This window comes from Pleurodeles waltl, chromosome 1_1 (assembly GCF_031143425.1).
Source record: "Pleurodeles waltl isolate 20211129_DDA chromosome 1_1, aPleWal1.hap1.20221129, whole genome shotgun sequence".
Lineage (NCBI taxonomy): Eukaryota > Metazoa > Chordata > Amphibia > Caudata > Salamandridae > Pleurodeles > Pleurodeles waltl.
Genome location: NC_090436.1, coordinates 880015048 through 880034044, shown reverse-complemented (window position 1 = coordinate 880034044; position 18997 = coordinate 880015048).

Genomic DNA, 18997 nt, shown 5'->3' with positions numbered 1-18997 from the left:
TCATGAACACAGAGGTGGGTCAGTCCAGGAGTAAGGGAGAACAGGGGGGGAGAACTGCTCTAACAGCTCATAGCAGTCTCCTCTCTGGGTTAGAGTCAGGGAGTCAGAGAGAATGACTCCCCCCACTGACCCATTCCCTTCTTTGACAGAGAGGAGGTCGGGGAGAGGTTAACTCTCCTCTTCCATGGCCTCATCTGTGACCAGGAGCATACTGACCTCAGACCTCTCAAAGTGAGGTTTGAGCCGGATGTGATGGAGGACCCTTAGGGGGTGCTTGGGGTCTTGAGCTCCACTAGGTAAGTGGCCTCCCCTTTATGCTCCTTGATCTCAAAGGGGCCAGTCCAGCGGTCCTGGAGAGCCCTGGGCTCTACTGGCTCCATCACCCAAACTTTGTCTCCAGGTGAGAACTCAACCAGAGTGGTCTTCCGGTCATACCACTCCTTCATCACCTCTTGACCGGCCTCGAGGTTACTCTGGGCATGCTTCCAGAAACGTTGGGTTTGGTTGCGGAGGGCCAACATGTAGCTGACCACATCCTGGGGAGGTGACTTGGGAGCTTTCTCCCAGCCCTCCTTCACAATGCTTAGGGCTCCCCTGACAGGGTGACCATAGAGAAGCTCAAAGGGGCTGAACCCCACCCCTTTCTGGGGCACCTCCCTGTAAGCAAACAACAGGCAGGGTAAGAGGACGTCCCACTTACGCTTCATGGCCTCAGTCAGGCCACTAATCATGCCTTTCAGGGTCTTGTTGAATCTCTCAACAAGCCCATTGGATTGAGGATGGTAAGGGGTGGTAAACCGGTAGGTCACCCCACACTCATCCCACATGGACTTCATGTATGCAGATATGATGTTTGTGCCCCTGTCAGACACAACCTCCTTAGGGAATCCCACATGGGTAAATATTCCCAACAGGGCTCTGATTACCACCGGTGCAGTCACTGTTCTCAGAGGGATTGCCTCTGGATAGCGGGTGGCATGGTCCACCAAAACCAGGATAAACCTGTTGCCCAAGGCAGTTTTGGGGTCCAAGGGACCAACAATGTCGATGCCCACCCTTTCAAAGGGGGTGCCAACGACTGGGAGTAGGAGCAGGGGAGCTTTAAGACGTTTCCCTGTTTTCCCACTAGCCTGGCAGGTGGGGCAAGCTCTGCAGAAGTTATCTGAGGCTGTCCTCATTCTGGGCCAATGGAAGTGGGTGTCAAGCCTGTTACAGGTCTTGTCTTGGCCCAGGTGTCCTGCCAGGGGGATGTCGTGAGCCAGATCCAGTAGGAAGTTCAGGTAACACTGGGGGACCACCAGCACACAGGCTGCCCCACGACCTGGAACCTTACGCTCACAGTAAAGGAGATCATTCTTCCAGTAAATATGGTGAGTGCCAGAGGCGTCACCTGCTGCTTGGGCTGTGGCTTGTTGCCTCAGACCCTCAAGGGCGGGGCATTCCTTCTGTGCCTTGCAAAATTCTGCTCTGGTTGCCCCCCCCCTCTACTTGCCAGCCAGCAAGTTCAGGTAGGTTACCCAGGTCAGCTATGTCCTCCCCAGTGGGCTCTGGGGCCTCCTCCTCCTCAGGGGCCTCGTCCACCACCGTGGGAACATTTGAGGCGGGTTTCCCGCACCTCTTGCCCTTCCTCTTTGCAGCTGTCTGGGCCATTTTTCTAGGCTCCAGACGCCCTTGACTCTCTTCCCGGGCAGCCATGGACCGTGTGGTCATGCAGACCCACTCAGGTAACCCTAACATCTCCAGGTGAGATCTGAGCTCTACTTTTTTCCAAGCAGTATGCTCAAGATCTTTGCCTAACAGACAATCTACAGGCATGGCAGGACTCACAGCTACTTTCAGAGTACCAGAGACCCCCCCCACTCAAAGGGAACCAGAGCCACCAGTAGGTGACTCTCACGATTGTCAGCGACTATGACCTGGTGGAATGTATTAGGGACTATCTGCTCTATTGACACCAGCTGACTCTTGATAGTAGTCATACTGGCTCCTGTGTCACGCAGAGCCTCCACCTTTTTTCCATCAAGGGTGACCCACTGCCTGTACTTGGAAGTATTTTGGGGCATGTGGGCTTTGGGCACCATTTCTCTTTCTCCCAGGGACACTAGGGAAATCTCTTCCTGCTCCCCTAAGCTATCTGGGTCCATCTCCCCCCCCGAACGCCACACTAGTCAACCCAGGTGTCTGTCCAGTAGTGGACGGTGCCCTCTTGGAGCACTGGGGGTCACCTTTATAGTGACCATACAGGTAGCACTCTAAGCACTTGGGGTTGGATCTCCCTGATTTATCATAAGTCCCTGGCTTTTTCCCAAATCTGGAAAAGGAATGGTTGCCACCCCCTCCCTGGGAATTCTTTTGGGGGCCTTTGGAGAGTTCCTTATCTGTAAGTTTATCTCCCCCCTCTTTCTTCTGTTGGGAACCCTGACCACCTTTGTGGGTGTGTCCCCCCATGTACCTTTTTGGACACTCTGGTGCTAACCCAGAGGTCCGCCTCCTCAGCAAGCTTCCTGGGATCAGTCAGCTTACTATCTGCCAAGTGCTGGCGCAACTCTGTAAAAGTAGTATTGAGCATATGCTCTTTCAGAATCAAGTCATATAACCCTTTATAATTATCTACTTTGTTGCCCCGCACCCATCCATTCAGTGCCTTACTGGAAAAGTCAAAGAAATCTACCCATGTTTGTGTGGTTTGTTTGTTGCTGTCCCTGAACCTCTGACGGTATCCCTCAGGGGTAAGCCCAAACTTGGCAAGTAAAGTGGCTTTCTGAAGTGGGTATGTGTTTTGATCAGGTTGATCCAATGTGAGAAGTGTGTCCCTCCCCAATGGCGGCACATAACCCCACATAGCTACCCCCCATTGCCCTTCAGGAACCTCATGAGCCCTTAGTGCAACTTCACAAGCAGCTAACCATTTATCTATGTCATCTCCCACCACAAAACTGGGCACCACATTTTTGGGTATACGAACCTTCTTTTCTCCAGCAGGTCCTGTCTGTATGCTGCCACCATTACTGCTGGATTCAGACTGTCTCGCCTTGATCTCCAGCTCCTTGAGACTTAGTTCATGAGCCAACAATAGTTTCTTTTCAGCCAAAGCTCTTTCAGCTTACACTTGTCTGGCTGCTCTTTCAGCCTCAGCTTGTTTGGCTTCTCTCTCTGCCCTCTTTTCCTCCTGTTGGGCCTCAATTTTCAGTTTTGCCATTTGCACTTGGAACTCCCTTTCTTCTCTCCTTTCCTCTGTGGTCAGGCTTTGCTCCCTGGTCTGGAAGGGGGCACAATTGCAGTGGTAACATTACCCACTGATGGCAATAAATCCTCTGAGAGGCCATTTTCTGGCTCCTCTTCCTCCTCACTTTCCTCTAAATGGGCTTCTGCCCAGGCCCTCAGCGCCACTTGAAAGTCCTCCTTTTTGGAGGCCCCTTGGGTGGGTACTCTCATCACCCTGAAGAACCCTTTTAGCTGTTTGACAGTATATGTCTCCAACAGGGCTAGGTCCAAATCTCCTATTTGAGACCCAGCCAGAGACATGTTGAGTGAGGATGTTGTTTTTGAAAATTGTCAGGAAAAACGAATTTGCAAAAAGAGATACAAATCAAGTTGACCTTCAACTGTGGGTAGGTAGTGAAATACTTAGCTACTGTATGTCACTGCACAAATACAAGTCCTATCCTCACCGCTGATTACCAATGTTAGAAATGGGGTTTTTTGGTTCGCAGTCAGGTTACCCTCTGTCCAAGCAAGAACCCTCACTCTAGTCAGGGTAAGTCACACACAATCCAAATTATCCTGTGCGCACCCTCTGGTAGCTTGGCACAAGCAGTCAGGCTTAACTTAGAAGGCAATGTGTAAAGTATTTGTCCAATAAATCATACAATAACACCATATAGCACGACAAAAATACACCACACAGTGTTTAGAAAAATATAGAATATTTATCTGGATATTTGTAGATCAACACAATAAAAGATGCAATAAGGATTTGTGGAAGTATCACTAAAAAGTGATAGAAAGGCCCATATTTATACATTTTTAGCGCCGCATTTGCGTCATTTTTAACGCAAAAACGGCGCAAACTTGCAAAATACCATTGTATTTTGTAAGTTTGCACCGCTTTTGCGTCAAAAAGCGGCGCAAATGCGGCGCTAAAAAAGTATAAATATGGGCCAAAGTGTCTTAAGTCTTTAAAAAGCAAACAAAGGGGATCATTACAACATTGGCGGTAAAAGCCGCTTACCGCCGTGCAGAAGACCGCCAAAACACCGCCGCGGCCGTGGAATTCCGCCACAGCTATAATGACCCACATCTCGGAATCCGCCGAAATTCAGACACCCACAAAAGACCGCCACACCAAAGGTCAGTGATAAACTGGAGAAAACAAAACCTCCACCGCCACGCCAACAGAAACACGCCCATGCTATCACGACACACGAATCCACGCGGCGGTCTTTCAACTGCAGTATTCCATTGGCGGTACACACCGCAGCGCTCAAAATACACACACATCTCCAAAACACCGCCACATTGGACAATTCAAAATACACACACCTGATACACATACACACACCACTCCCACACACTCAACACTATATAAAACACACACCCACATCACCCACAAACCCCTACGACCAAAAATTAGAGACAAAGGCGACAGAGAGAGCACAGCAATAGACAACCCCACCACACAGAGGCACACCACACCATCACCCACACAACATTACACGCACAATACACCACACACCACTACACATCACCACACACATCACCCACACCACCTCATGTCACGCCAAAGACACCCCAGGTTTTCCGAGGAGGAGCTCAGGGTCATGGTGGAGGAAATCCTACGGGTAGAGCCACAGCTATTTGGCTCACAGGTGCAGCACACATCCATAGCCAGGAAGGTGGAGCTATGGCAAAGAATCGTGGACAGGGTCAACGCTGTGGGACAGCATCCAAGAAATCGGGAGGACATCAGGAAGAGGTGGAACGACCTACGGGGGAAGGTGCGTTCAGTGGTCTCCAGGCACAACATCGCGGTACAGCAGACTGGCAGCGGACCCCCACCTCCTTCCCCACAACTAACAACATGGGAGGAGCAGGTCTTGACCATCATGCATCCAGAGGGCCTCGGAGGAGTCGGTGGAGGAATGGACACTGGTAAGTTAAATCTCAACTATTATACCCCCCACCCTACCTGCATGCCTTCACACACCCCTACCCTCACCCCCTCCCCTATCACTCCAACTCCTCACTAATGTACTCATAACACAAACCACACATCCCAACACCAAGCCCTGCATGACACAACTAAGCATGGTCACCCCTCACTAAAGCATGCTCACTGCACATACCCAGAACAACCCCCTAACAATCATCACACAAACCCACACACAGGAATGCTTGCACTGAGGGTACACAAACACCCACCCATTGCACACCATTACTTACACACATGCACTAATCATGCTCTTATATCCCTGCAGGACCACTACGTCACCACACCGGAGGGTCCAGACAACTCCACTCCACCCACAGAAGAGGCCCACAGTGACGACAGCAGCTCTGCCCTACTGGATCCTGATGACCAGCCCGGACCATCGGGGGCCTCGGGACAGTCGGTTCCCCTCACACAGGCACAGCCCAACACTGACCTTCCACCCTCTGGTAACACCAGCACAGCACCCACCCAGCGGGCCCATACCTCCGTACCAAGGACACGTCAATCAGCGGAATGTCCACCACTACAGGGAAGCCAGGATAACCCACCACCCCAACAACAGGGACCTGGGGGCAGTGGCAGGGGGCACACGGTCCAGGGGACGGAGGCACAGGAACACAGGGGAACTGGGAGGGCTGCTGTGCGACAGGGGGCGGACAGGCCAAGGGAACCCACCCTCCACAAGGCCCTCTCCTCCATCATGGGAGCATACCACCACTCCCAGGAGACGATGGCGACGGTACTGGCCAAGTTTCAGGAGACCATGCACTGAGCCAGGGAACATAGCATTTACCTGCAAGATGTACTGGTCTGCCAAACATACCATCTGTACATTCTTGGAATGATAACTCTTCCGGTTCCTGTACACCTGTTCACTCCTGTGGGGGAGGACCAGAGCTACATGGGCTCCATCAATAGCACCTATGATGTTGGGGATATGTCCAAGGGCATAGAAGTCACCTTTCACTGTTGGCAAATCCTGCACCTGAGGGAAAACGATGTAGCTCCTTACGTGTTTCAGCAGGGCAGACAACACTCTGGACAACACGTTGGAAAACATAGGCTGGGACATCCCTGATGCCATGGCCACTGTTGTCTGAAACGATCCACTTGCAAGGAAATGGAGCACTGGCAGCACCTGCACTTGAGGGGGGATTCCTGTGGGATGGCAGATTGGTGACATCAGGTCTGGCTCCAACTGGGTACACAGTTCCTGGATTGTGGCACGGTCAAACCTGTAGGTGATGAGTAAATGTCACGCCTCCATTGTCAACAGGTCCACCAGCGGTCGGTACACAGGAGGATTCCGCCATCTTCTCAAATGTCCAAGATGACAGTGCCTAGGAAGGACAACAGCGACCACAGAGTCACCAAAATCCCAGGTATGTACCCACAGATACACAGAACACGACACCAAAGACAAAAATCTTCCTGTATGTGTGTCGAGTGTAGGCCCAGGTATGTGTGACGCAGTTGCAAATGAAGCCATGTGGGCCCCTGAAATGGCGGCTGCCTGACCTCTAAACTGGGACAGTGGGATGTGAGGTAACTGCGCTGGCGTTGTACACCGTCGCGGTAGGCGGTCGAAGACCGCAGCGCAATGCTGCATTGGTTAACAATGGGTCCCAGGAGCCAATGATGAAGTGTGCCGGCGGTGATGATACGCACCGCCGCGGACGTGACTGCAGCGGACGTCACCGCCGCGGACGTGACCGCCATTTTCTATCTGTTCAATCACTTGATACCTGATCTTCGACAGGAGAGGACCTACACTGCAAGTGCTGCTGTGACCTCGGTCTGGAAGAGACAATGGCTGCTGCGTCTGGGGAAAGGGCCCCTGCCTTCACTGCTCAGGAGTTGGAGAAGCTCGTGGACGGGGTCCTCCCCCAGTACACGCTACTCTACGGTCCTCCAGACCAACAGGTAAGTACACAGGGAGCACGTTGAATGGGCTATGCCTGGGTGGAGAGGGCTGGTTGTAAGAGGGAAGGGAGCAGAGTGCAGTGAACATGAAGAACTGTGAATGCATGTGCCACATGGCAAGGGCAGGGATCTGGGCCACTCACTTCGACGGTGCTCTTGCTAATGACTTCTCTTCTTCCCCTGTGCATGTCATGAAGGTCAGCGCCCACCAGAAGAAGGACATTTTGCGTGCCATCGCCAAGGACGTACGGACCCTGGGGGTCCACCAGAGACGGGGCACCCACTGCCGTAAAAGATGGGAGGACATTCGCCGCTGGAGCAAGAAGACGGCGGAGGCTCAGCTGGGGATGGCCTCCCAACGTGGGAGGGGTGCCCGTCTCACCATGACCCCCTGATGTTCCGGATCCTGGCGGTGGCCTACCCGGAGTTGGATGGGCGCTTGAGGGCATCACAGCAGACACAAGAGGGGGGGGAGTACACAATCATTCTGGGGACTTTGCGCGCAGTTGAGGGGTCTAGTTGTAGGAGGAGGGCTGTGGGTTTCCCTAGGCCAGGGCGACTTCCATAGGCTAGGCCCCTCAGTAATGCAGGCCATGTGGCACTCCACCCCACCGCAGTAGAGTGCCAAGTACAGGTATACATGCCTCTGTAGCATCCATGTGTGCAGATGTCCACCATAGCCATGTAGGCCATATCCCAGGAATTGCATCTGTAGAGGAGCACGGCGTAGTGCAGGGGGCTGCTGTGTCTGTATTGTCCGCCAACGATAGCGGTATGCCATGCACTCAACCTGTCTTTCTTCTGTCGTTCCCCACCCCCTTTTTCTGCTCTCCATGTTCTTTTCTGCATCAGCATCATTAGGCGGAGGTACAGTGGCACCGGAGCACGAGGGAGCTGCATCCCACATGGCCATGGAGGGCCACACCACGGGCTCAGAAAGCACCAGTGGGACGGAGGGCGAGGGGAGCTTCACGTCGGGCACCTGATCACGAACCAGCGACACGAACTCTTCCGCCGATGGGAGCTCCCTTGTGGTGGCGGCAACATCTGTGCCCCCCACTTCTACAGGTACAGCCATCACCTCCCCTACCAGCACCGCCCTCCCAGCAGCCCCTCAGCGTTCGCCCCGTGCCCGCTCACCCAGGAGGGTGGGCATCACCTTCGCCCCAGGCACCTCAGCCCCTGCCCCTGTCACCCCTGCTGCCCTCAGTGAGGAGGCCATTGACCTCCTCAGGTCACTCACTGTTGGGCAGTCTACCATTGTGAATGCCATCCAGGGTGTAGAAAGGGAGTTGCAACCCGGTAATGCATTCCTGGAGGGCATTCATTCTGGTCAGGCTGCCCTTCATCGAACCCTGCAATCTTTGGCCTCAGCACTGATGGCAGCCATTGTCCCTGTGTCTAGCCTCCACCCTCCAACTTCCTCCACCCAGACCCAATCCCCTGTACCCCAGCCTATCTCAGCACACCAACAGACAAGCATGCACACACCTCAACACACAAAAGTAGCTCAAGCAAACATAGGCACCACACACCCACATACAGACACAGCAACATACACTGCCTCCACTGTGTCCCCCTCCTCATCGTCTCCCTCCTCCCTCCCAGTGTCGTCTACACTCTCACCTGCATGCTCTACATCTACAGGCAATAGGACTCGCACCAGAACACCCAGCACCACACCCCGCTCACCTGCACTCACCACCCCCACTCCCATTTACACGTCCCCTGTGTCCTCTCCCAGTGTGTCTGCGACGCCCCCTCCCAAAGTACACAAACGCGGGCACCCACACACCCAACATCCATCCACCTCACGACAGCCTCCAGTACCTGCACCTGCACCCAAAACACCTAAAGTGACACTTCCTACAACCACCTCCTTTTCCTCCACTCCCAGACCCCCTCCAGCTACCCATCCCAGTGTTCGTCATAAACTCTCCCTCAGCAACGTTGACCTCTTTGCCCCCATCCCCACCCCTCCAATTCATAGGTCCCGTAGTAGCACCTCAGCCAAAAAGACTCCAGTACCAGTGGTGCGTGTTACAGGTGTGTGGAGTGCACCGGCCACCAGGGCAGGCAGTGTGACACGGAGCCAAGGCACTGCCACTCCACCCCCTGTAAAGCACCTAAAGTTGGAAAGAGGCCGACGAGACAGGGTGAAGACTCCGGGTGGCAAAACTTCTCACAAGGGTCCCAGGGGGATTGGAGAGTCAGCTGTGACTCCTCCAAAGGTGGTGAAGGGCCAGAGGAAGTCTGCACAGTCTGGTGAGAGCAGCACGGCGGAGAAGGGCGCCATCGTCCCCGGCGGCCGGGACGCCACCGCCAGCACCGTCGTCACTGGTCAGGAGACCACCGCCAGAGTCATTGCCCAGGAGGGCACGAGTATCGTCACTGGTCAGGAGACCACCGCCAGAGTCAGTGCCCAGGAGGGCACGAGTATCGTCACTGGTCAGGAGACCACGGTCAGGAGACCACCGCCAGAGTCATTGCCCAGGAGGGCACGAGTATCGTCACTGGTCAGGAGACCACCGCCGGAGTCAGTGCCCAGGAGGGCACGAGTATCGTCACTGGTCAGGAGACCACTGCCAGAGTCATTGCCCAGGAGGGCACGAGTATCGTCACTGGTCAGGAGACCACCGCCAGAGTCAGTGCCCAGGAGGGCAGGAGTATCATCACTGGTCAGGAGACCACCGCCAGAGTCATTGCCCAGGAGGGCACGAGTATTGTCACTGGTCAGGAGACCACCACCAGAGTCAGTGCCCAGGAGGGCCCCGGCTGCCACAGCCCCGCTGGAAAATGAGGGACCGTCATGCCACACACCAGTGCACAGGTCAGAGACCGCCATGGCAAAGCACCGCTGAACAAGGGAATCACCGCCATGGTGAAGACCGCTGAACAGGGCACAGCACCGCTGAACAGGGCAGAGAACCGCTGAACAGATCAGAGACCGCTATGGCAAAGCACCGCTGAACAAGGGAATCACCGCCATGGTGAAGACCGCTGAACAGGGCACAGCACCGCTGAACAGGGCAGAGAACCGCTGAACAGATCAGAGACCGCCATGGCAAAGCACCGCTGAACAAGGGAATCACCGCCATGGTGAAGACCGCTGAACAGGGCACAGCACCGCTGAACAGGGCAGAGAACCGCTGAACAGATCAGAGACCGCCATGGCATTGCACCGCTGAACAAGGAAAGACCGCCACATCAAGCATCGTTATCCCATGTACAGCTTGGACTGTGACGGTACAGGAACCGTCACAGAGAGCTAAATGCAGTGTGGGCACCATTCCCCCTCCAGAACCGTTGGAGACTGTTATCCACTTGAGAGACTGTGGCTTTGCACTCCCCAGGATTGTTCAGTGGGCAACCCACACACTGTATAGACTTGAGAGACTGTGGCTTTGCACTCCCCAGGATTGTTCAGTGGGCAACCCACCCACTGTATAGACTTGAGAGACTGTGGCTTTGCACTCCCCAGGACTGTCCAGTGGGCAACCCACCCACTGTAGAGACTTGAGAGACTGTGGCTCTGCACTCCCCAGGATACATCAATGGGCATGGAGCCCCGTCGTGGATCTGGCGTGGTGCTGTAATCCGGCTGAGGTGCCCCCCCCTTCCCTTCCCCCTGAGGTGCCTGTTGTATTTCTATCTGATGCCCCAGCAGTGTTCTCTCCGTTTGTGGACAGGTATCTATTGTGGGCCTCTCCCATGCATTTTTGGCCCAGTGGTGCACGGACATTGATATGTGCATACCTGCACTGCTTCTCGTAATGTATATACTTTCGAATGTGTATATATATATCTGTATATATTTGGTAACTGTATTTTGATACATTACAATTTTTTGACTGATTTCCTTTGGTCTTTGCATTCTTCCTGGGGGGTTGTGGGTTGTTACTGTGATGTTTTGACATGCATTGGTGTGTGTGTTATAATGTGCGAGGGTGGGTGTGGGGGTGGGTGTTTTGCGTGTGTGTGTCCCTGACTTTTGCCTCCCCTATATCGTAGGTGCAGTACTCACCGTTGTCTTCGCCGCCGCCGTTGCTGGTGTTCATAAATGAGCAGGAAGACAAGGGCAGGTAGGATTTGTAATTCTGGCTCCATGGTGTCCTCCTTCCTCGTGGAGTATGTTGAGGTGAGCGTTTTCCCATTGCAAAAGCTGTTTCCGCCGTGATTTTATCCACGGTGATTCCACCCCGGAAAAGATGGCGGATTGGCGGGTTGTGATACTGTGGGCGGTACATTGTCCTCCGCCTGTCTGTTGGCGGTGACCGCCGCGCTGCTTGTCTGTACCGTCGTGGCGGTCGGAGTGTTAAAGTGGCTGTCTATGTTGGCGATTTTTTTCGCCACGGTCATGATTCCCTTTTTTTGTCCGCGGGCCTGTTTGCGGTATTACTGCACCTTTAACACCATCCGCCAGGGTTGTAATGACCCCCAAAGTCTCTTTCAAGCACAAAGTACCTGGTTTGGAGTGGAAAATCTCCGCAGAGGGCCGCAGAGGAGGAGATGCGTGGAAAAATGGTATGTGCGTCGGTTTCGCCCCTTCACACACAGACTTGCGTCGTTATTTTTCACGCTGGGAGACGTGTGTCGTTCTGCGGGAAGAAAAATGGTGTGTGTGTCGGTTTCGCCCCTTCACACATGGACTTGCGTTGTTATTTTTCACTCGGGGAAGACGTGTGTCGTTTTCCGGCACGCGGGCCGACTCCTTCTATGGTTTGCGGGATTACCAGATGTCCCAGGGTCTGTGCGTGGATTCCTCGGCTTGTTATCCGGCTGCGCGTCGTTCCGGGAGGCTGTGCGTGGAATTTTCTTTCTCACAGCAGGCGTCGCGTCGATTTCCTCTCCGGAAGCCGGGCGGTGTTGTCCATGCGAGGCCGTGCGTCGAAGTTCCGGTCGCCCCGTAGGCGTCGCATCGGCCAGCGTCGGCGTGCGGCGATTTTCTCACCGCGGAGCAATCTGTGCGTCTAATTTTTCGCCGCACGAGGAGTCCAAATGAAAAAGAGAAGTCTTTTTGGTCCTGAGACTTAAGGGAACAGGAGGCAAGCTCTATCCAAGCCCTTGGAGAGCACTTTGGCAGCCAGACAAGAGTTCAGCAAGGCAGCAGGCCAACAGCAAGGCAGCAGTCCTTTGTAGAAAGCAGACAGGTGAGTCCTTTGAGCAGCCAGGCAGTTCTTCTTGGCAGGATGCAGGTTCTGGTTCAGGTTTTTTCTCCAGCAAGTGTCTGAGGTGGTAGGGCAGAGGTCCTGTTTTATACCCAAATGTGCCTTTGAAGTGGGGGAGACTTCAAAGAGTGGTTTAGAAGTGCACCAGGTCCCCTTTCAGTTCAATCCTGTCTGCCAGGGTCCCAGTAGGGGGTGTGGCAGTCCTTTGTGTCAGAGCAGGCCCTCCACCCTCCCAGCCCAGGAAGACCCATTCAAAATGAAGATGTATGCAAGTGAGGCTGAGTACCCTGTGTTTGGGGTGTGTCTGAGTGAATGCACAAGGAGCTGTCAACCAAACCTAGCCAGACGTGGATTGTAAGGCACAGAAAGATTTAAGTGCAGAGAAATGCTCACTTTCTAAAAGTGGCATTTCTAAAATAGTAATATTATATCCAACTTCACCAGTCAGTAGGATTTTGTATTACCATTCTGGCCATACTAAATATGACCTTCCTACTCCCTTCAGATCAGCAGCTGCCACTTCAACAATGTATGAGGGCAGCCCCAATGTTAGCCTGTGAAGGGAGCAGGCCTCACAGTAGTGTAAAAACGAATTTAGGGGTTTTACACTACTAGGACATGTAAACTACACAGGTACATGTCCTGCCTTTTACCCACACAGCACCCTGCTCTAGGGGTTACCTAGGGCACACATTAGAGGTGACTTATGTGTAGAAAAAGGGGAGCTTTAGGCTTGGCAAGTACTTTTAAATGCTAAGTCGAAGTGGCAGTGAAACTGCACACACAGGCCTTGCCATGGCAGGCCTGGGACAAGGTAAAGGGGCTACTTGAGTGGGTGGCACAACCAGTGCTGCAGGCCCACTAGTAGCATTTAATCTACAGGCCCTAGGCACATACTGTGCACATTACTAGGGACTTATAAGTATATTAAATAGTCCAATTGGGTATGATCCAAAGTTACCATGTTTAAAGGGAGAGAGCATATGCACTTTAGCACTGATTAGCAGTGGTAAAGTGCGCAGAGTCTAAAAGCCAGCAAAAACAGAGTCCAAAAAGTGGAGGGAGGCAGGCAAAATGTTAGGGGTGACTACCCTGAGGCATGTCAGGTCTAACACCCACCCACTGCAAGGATAACGGTCCATCCAATCCACTTCCCATTTAAGCCATGAGCAGCTAGCTACATAATTACAGTAGCAGTAGGTCATTGGCACTGCCATGGATGTTATGGTCATAAAGAGGTAGCTGCAGCCACTTGACTCATTGGAACAAGTGCAAACCGTATTAAAAATGAGATGCTCAGATCAAATCCCAACCTATTTTGGTTGGATGGTAGAGAATTATTGTTAGAAATGGGGTCTCTAGATTGCAGTCGGTTTGCACCCTGTCCAAGTAGGGACCCTCACTCTAGTCAGGATAAGGGAGATACCCGCTCAGATAACTCCTGCTCACCCCCTTGGTAGCTTGGCACGAGCAGTCAGGCTTATCTCAGAAGCAATGTGTAAAGCATTTGCACATAACACACAGTAATAAGTGAAAACACTACAAAAGAACACCACACCAGTTTTAGAAAAATAGCCAATATTTATCTATATAAAACAAGACCAAATACGATAAGAACCCAACATACAGTAAGAAAAATATTAATTATGCAAGATTTACTCAAAACTACAGTTCTTTGAAGTCGATAGCTCCACCTGGGGCTATCGCGGCGTCATGATCAACAAAACCAATAGTTCAGGCCGGCCGCGGCATTGTGGACCAGCTACGGTGTCGGGAAGACCCGCAAACAGTACCTTGGATTTGCAGGGCATCGTGATCCTCACAGTGAGCTCCAGAAGGTGGCACCACTGACGTTGCGGCGTAGGGTCCGGAGTCAGTGCAGGAGTTGTCGGGCCCTTGAGGTCACACGCGTTGCACATCGAACTCCAGGCTGATGAAGTCAGGTGTGCCGGCGTGGATGGCATCAGGGCTGCGGTGTGAAGTGGGACGATGCGGCGTGCAGTGCCCACAGGTCACGGTGCAGGCAGCGGCTCGGTGATGGCATCCAGCGACATCGGTGAGACCAGGGCTGCGGTGTGAAGCGGGGTGGTGCGACGTGCGGTGTCCACAGGTCACAGTGCAGGCAGTGACATCGTCGTTGCTGAAGCGCTGTCGTCGGTAGGCCCAAGCCAGCGGTGCAGGACGGGACGGTGCTTCGTGACCCTCACGAGCGGTGTCCACAGGCCACGGTGCAGGCAGGATGCCTGGGGATGACACAGGAGTCGATAGTGCTGGCGTCGCTGGACCGGGGCTGCGGTGTGGGATGGGACGGTGCTTCGTGTACCTCATGAGCGGTATCCACAGGCCACGGTGCAGGCAGCGGCGCCGGTGTCAGCAGAAGCGTCATCGTCGGGGATGCCCAGGCTGCGGTGTGAGCAGGCGATGCCGGAGTGCGGGGGCCCACAGGTCGCGGTTCGAGCAGCGGCTCGGTGAAGTCATCTGATGACGGCATCGGTGAGACCAGGGTCGCGGTGCGAAGCGGGGCAATGCGACTCTGTGTGGCGTCGGCAGGTCACGGTGCAGGCCAGCAGCGTCCTTGGTGGCGTCGCAGTGGTTTCTCCTCTTGAACAGCACAAAACACACAGTTCCCAGTGCTGCAGGTCGAGGAAACTGAAGTTTTTGGTGTCCCTGAGACTTCCAACAGGAGGCAAGCTCTACTCCAAGCCCTTGGAGAATTTTCTCAAGCATGACACACAGCAAAGTTCGCCCTTTGCGCTCTTTTCAGGCAGAAGCAGCAACTGCAGGCCAGTCCAGCAAAGCAACACAGCAAAGGGACAGTACTCCTCCTTCAGCTCTTCAGCTCTTCTCCTGGGCAGAGGTTCCTCTTGATTCCAGAAAGATTCTAAACGTCTGGGGGTTTGGATCTTCTTCTTATACCCAGTTCTGCATTTGAAGTTGGCAAACTTCAAAGCAAAGTCTCAAGTGTTTGCAAGATCCTTCCTTGTTCAGGCCAAGCCCCAGTCGCACACCAGGGGGTCGGAGACTGCATTGTGTGAGGACAGGCACAGTCCTTTCAGGTGTGAACGACCACTCCTCCCTCCTCTCTAGCTCAGATGGCTCATCAGGATATGCAGGCTACACCCCGCACCCCTATTGTGTCACTGTCTAGAGGAGAGGTGTGAACAGCCCAACTGTCAAACTGACCCAGACAGACAATCCACAGACAGAGTCAGTCACAGAACAGGCAGAGTCACAGAATGTTATAAGCAAGAAAATGCCTACTTTCTAAAAGTGGTATTTTCAACAGACAATTTAAAAACCAACTTCACTAAAAGATGTATTTTTAAATTGTGAGTTCAGAGACCCTAAACTCCCCATTTTTATCTACTCTCAAAGGGAATCTGCGCTTTAAGGATATTTAAAGGCAGCCCCCATGTTAACCTATGAGAGAGATAGGCCTTGCACAGTGAAAACCGAATTTGGCATTATTTCACTGTTAGGACATATAAAACACAATAGTATATGTCCTACCTTAAACATACACTACACCCTGCCCATAGGGCTACCTAGGGCCTAACTTAGGAGTGCCATACATGTAGTAAAAGGGAAGGTTGGGGCCTGGCACGTGGGTACACTTGCCAAGTTGAATTGGCAGTTTAAAACTACACACACAGACACTGCAATGGCAAGTCTGAGTCATGTTTACAGGGCTACTAATGTGGGAGGCACAACTAGTGCTGCAGGCCCACTAGTAGCATTTGATTTACAGGCCCTTGGCACCTCTAGTGCACTTTACTAGTAAATCAAATATGCCAATCATGGATAAACCAATCAACAGTACAATTTCTATATGGAGCACTTGCACTTTAGCACTGATTAGCAGTGGTAAAGTGCACAGAGACAATAAACCAGCAAAACCAGATCTAAAAAAAACAGGAGGAAGAAGGCAAAAAGTTTGGGGATAACCCTGCAAAAAGGGCCATTTCCAACAATTATGAATCAAAGATTATGAGGGTCATTCTAACCCTGGCGGTAAAAACCGCCAGGGCGAATGACCGCGGTAGCACCGCCAACAGGCTGGCGGTGCACCGCTGGGCATTCTGACCGCGGCGGTTCAGCCGCGGCCAGAAACAGAAAGTCGGCGGTGTACCGCCGACTTTCCACTGCCCTGCAGAATCCTCCATGGCGGCGGAGCGCGCTCCGCCGCCATGGGGATTCTGACACCCCCTACCGCCATCCTGTTCCTGGCGGGTCTCCCGCCAGGAACAGGATGGCGGTAGGGGGTGCCGCGGGGCCCCTGGGGACCCCTGCAGTGCCCATGCCAATGGCATGGGCACTGCAGGGGCCCCCGTAAGAGGGCCCCAAAAAGAATTTCAGTGTCTGCCTAGCAGACACTGAAATTCGCGACGGGTGCTACTGCACCCGTCGCACTCCAGCAACTCCGCCGGCTCCATTCGGAGCCGGCTTCATCGTTGCTGGGTCTTTCCTGCTGTGCTGGCGGGCGGCCTTTTGGCGGTCGCCAGCCAGCACAGCGGGAAAGCCAGAATGGCCCCCGCGGTCTTGTGACCGCGGTGCGGTCATTTGGCGGTAACCGCATGGCGGGCGGCGACCGCCGCCCGCCGCGGTTAGAATCACCACCTATGTGTGTGTCACTAATACAGTGATCACCAAGAGCAACCTTATCAGGATGAGTGGATCTTATCCCACCTAAGTGACCTGCTTGATCTTAAGGTCCTGCTCCACATTAGGTGGATGGTGCAGTGCCCAGTGGGCCCCTTTAATGTGGCTTTTTGGTGGAGATATTTTCTCTGCTCGTTGTGAGTGGTAGTGAATGTGTGATGATAGTGGGTGCAGTGAAATCTAAAATTGCCTATAGATTACTGAGAAAGTTTATTTTATTAAGTATTGGTGATCTATAGTAAGTTTAAAAATTAATGTAAGATTAATTGAACCTTAGTCATTTTTTTGGTCTTGGGATCTGGTTTACATGTTTCATGCCCCATTGCCTAAAAAGGTAATGGGCATTTCTTCATGATCAATATAAATACAAATAACTCTACTACCTAAGATGGGTACCCTCTTCTCTATCTAAATATCTAAATTCATAGTGTTTTGTGGGAGTATAGGTGCAATAAACCCACCGAGTCTCCAACACTTCTGAGAACTCTCACTTGATAAAGTGCTGGTGAGCCTGTAGAGAAGATAAATGTAATATATATATTGTATATATATGTATATATATATTTATAGAGAGAGAGCTATATCTAGATACCACCAGATATTTCATCATGGCAAGTCAATCAGCCACTATTATCAACTTTGACAAACATAACATAGTGTTGTTTTGTGTGCACACTCTGTATAGGGAGCATGCGAGTCACTAATAAACACAGCACCTCGTGATGTATGTTGTAACTCATTCTGAATGAACCACCCTGTTTTTTGTATTAATTGTTTGTGGAGGAAGATGCCAATAAATTGACTCTTACCCCCCTAGTAGCAAAGCAAGGCCCCTGAGGGATGAGGAGGACACACGGACATGTGGTATATTTAACTAAGATAACTTCAGTAGAGATTCATGCTACTGCAGCACTTGATAATATTGTAATGGTGTGGCATACATGGATGTTGTGTGTTTGCAACGTTTACTTAGTTTCACACCGGCCAAATCACAGACAATTTTGTCTCCCTTCACACATCACCCAGTGAGGAGCCAAAATCACATGGTGACAAAAAACAAGCAGGAAACCACTGCACAGAGTGGCTTTTCTGCTTATTTTGCGGGACAGTCAATGTCCATTAAAGGTGTGAAAACACCCCAGGACAATGGCGACTGCCTCAGTGACCCTTTATTTTTTGGGAGGAGAGGCAGTTGGCAGGTTGATGGAGGATTGTGTTAGGGGGGAGTAGATGGGGTGGTTGGTGGAGGGCAGAGGGACTCAAGGTAAATCTGGGCATGAGGCCCCACCCCCTTCTCATAGTGTCATTTCTTTGAAAGTTGGTAGGTTTGTAGTCTTCATGGTGTGGCCTCGGTAAAACCTGCCCCGATTGCCTCTTTCCAATATTGGGCAGAGTTTGGGAGTGGGCTTATTTGAGTGTCTTCCTAATTGAAATCACCAGCAGCTGATTCCATGTTGAAGGACAAATGATCGCTTCATTTGGAGATTCCAAATGTACAGCTGTTAGCCTGCTCAAACATTGCCAGAACTGTTACATTCTTAAATATTAATAAATATTTGTGTTTCAATATACTATTTGCCACTAGCAGACCATCTATGAGGAACCAATTGATCACATCAGCCCAGAGATACATCAAAGCGAGATGATGTGGAGTGGTGTACTGAGATGCCGAAATTATGAGAAAGAATTTTGTTATCCGGTGTAATTGCAGCATGTTTGAACTGTTCAGTGACTTGTATGGGATACATCATCATACCTTATTCTTTTGAGGCCTGTTTAAGTTAAACCACGTATATTTGACACCCAATTTATGGGATGTCTCTCCTGAGGACCCAGGCATTGTCAAGTCATAAGAAAGTGTTTGAAAATACTAATCGTCACCAACAGTCCGTGTATGAGGAAGCATTTAATTGTCATCCAAGGGGTACATCAAACCAAATGCGGCCCCCATGTTGGAGTGAAAGACATTGACGTCGAAAGTATACGGTCATCTTATGTAATTGAGGCATGTTCAGACTTAGACACAAGTAAGGGT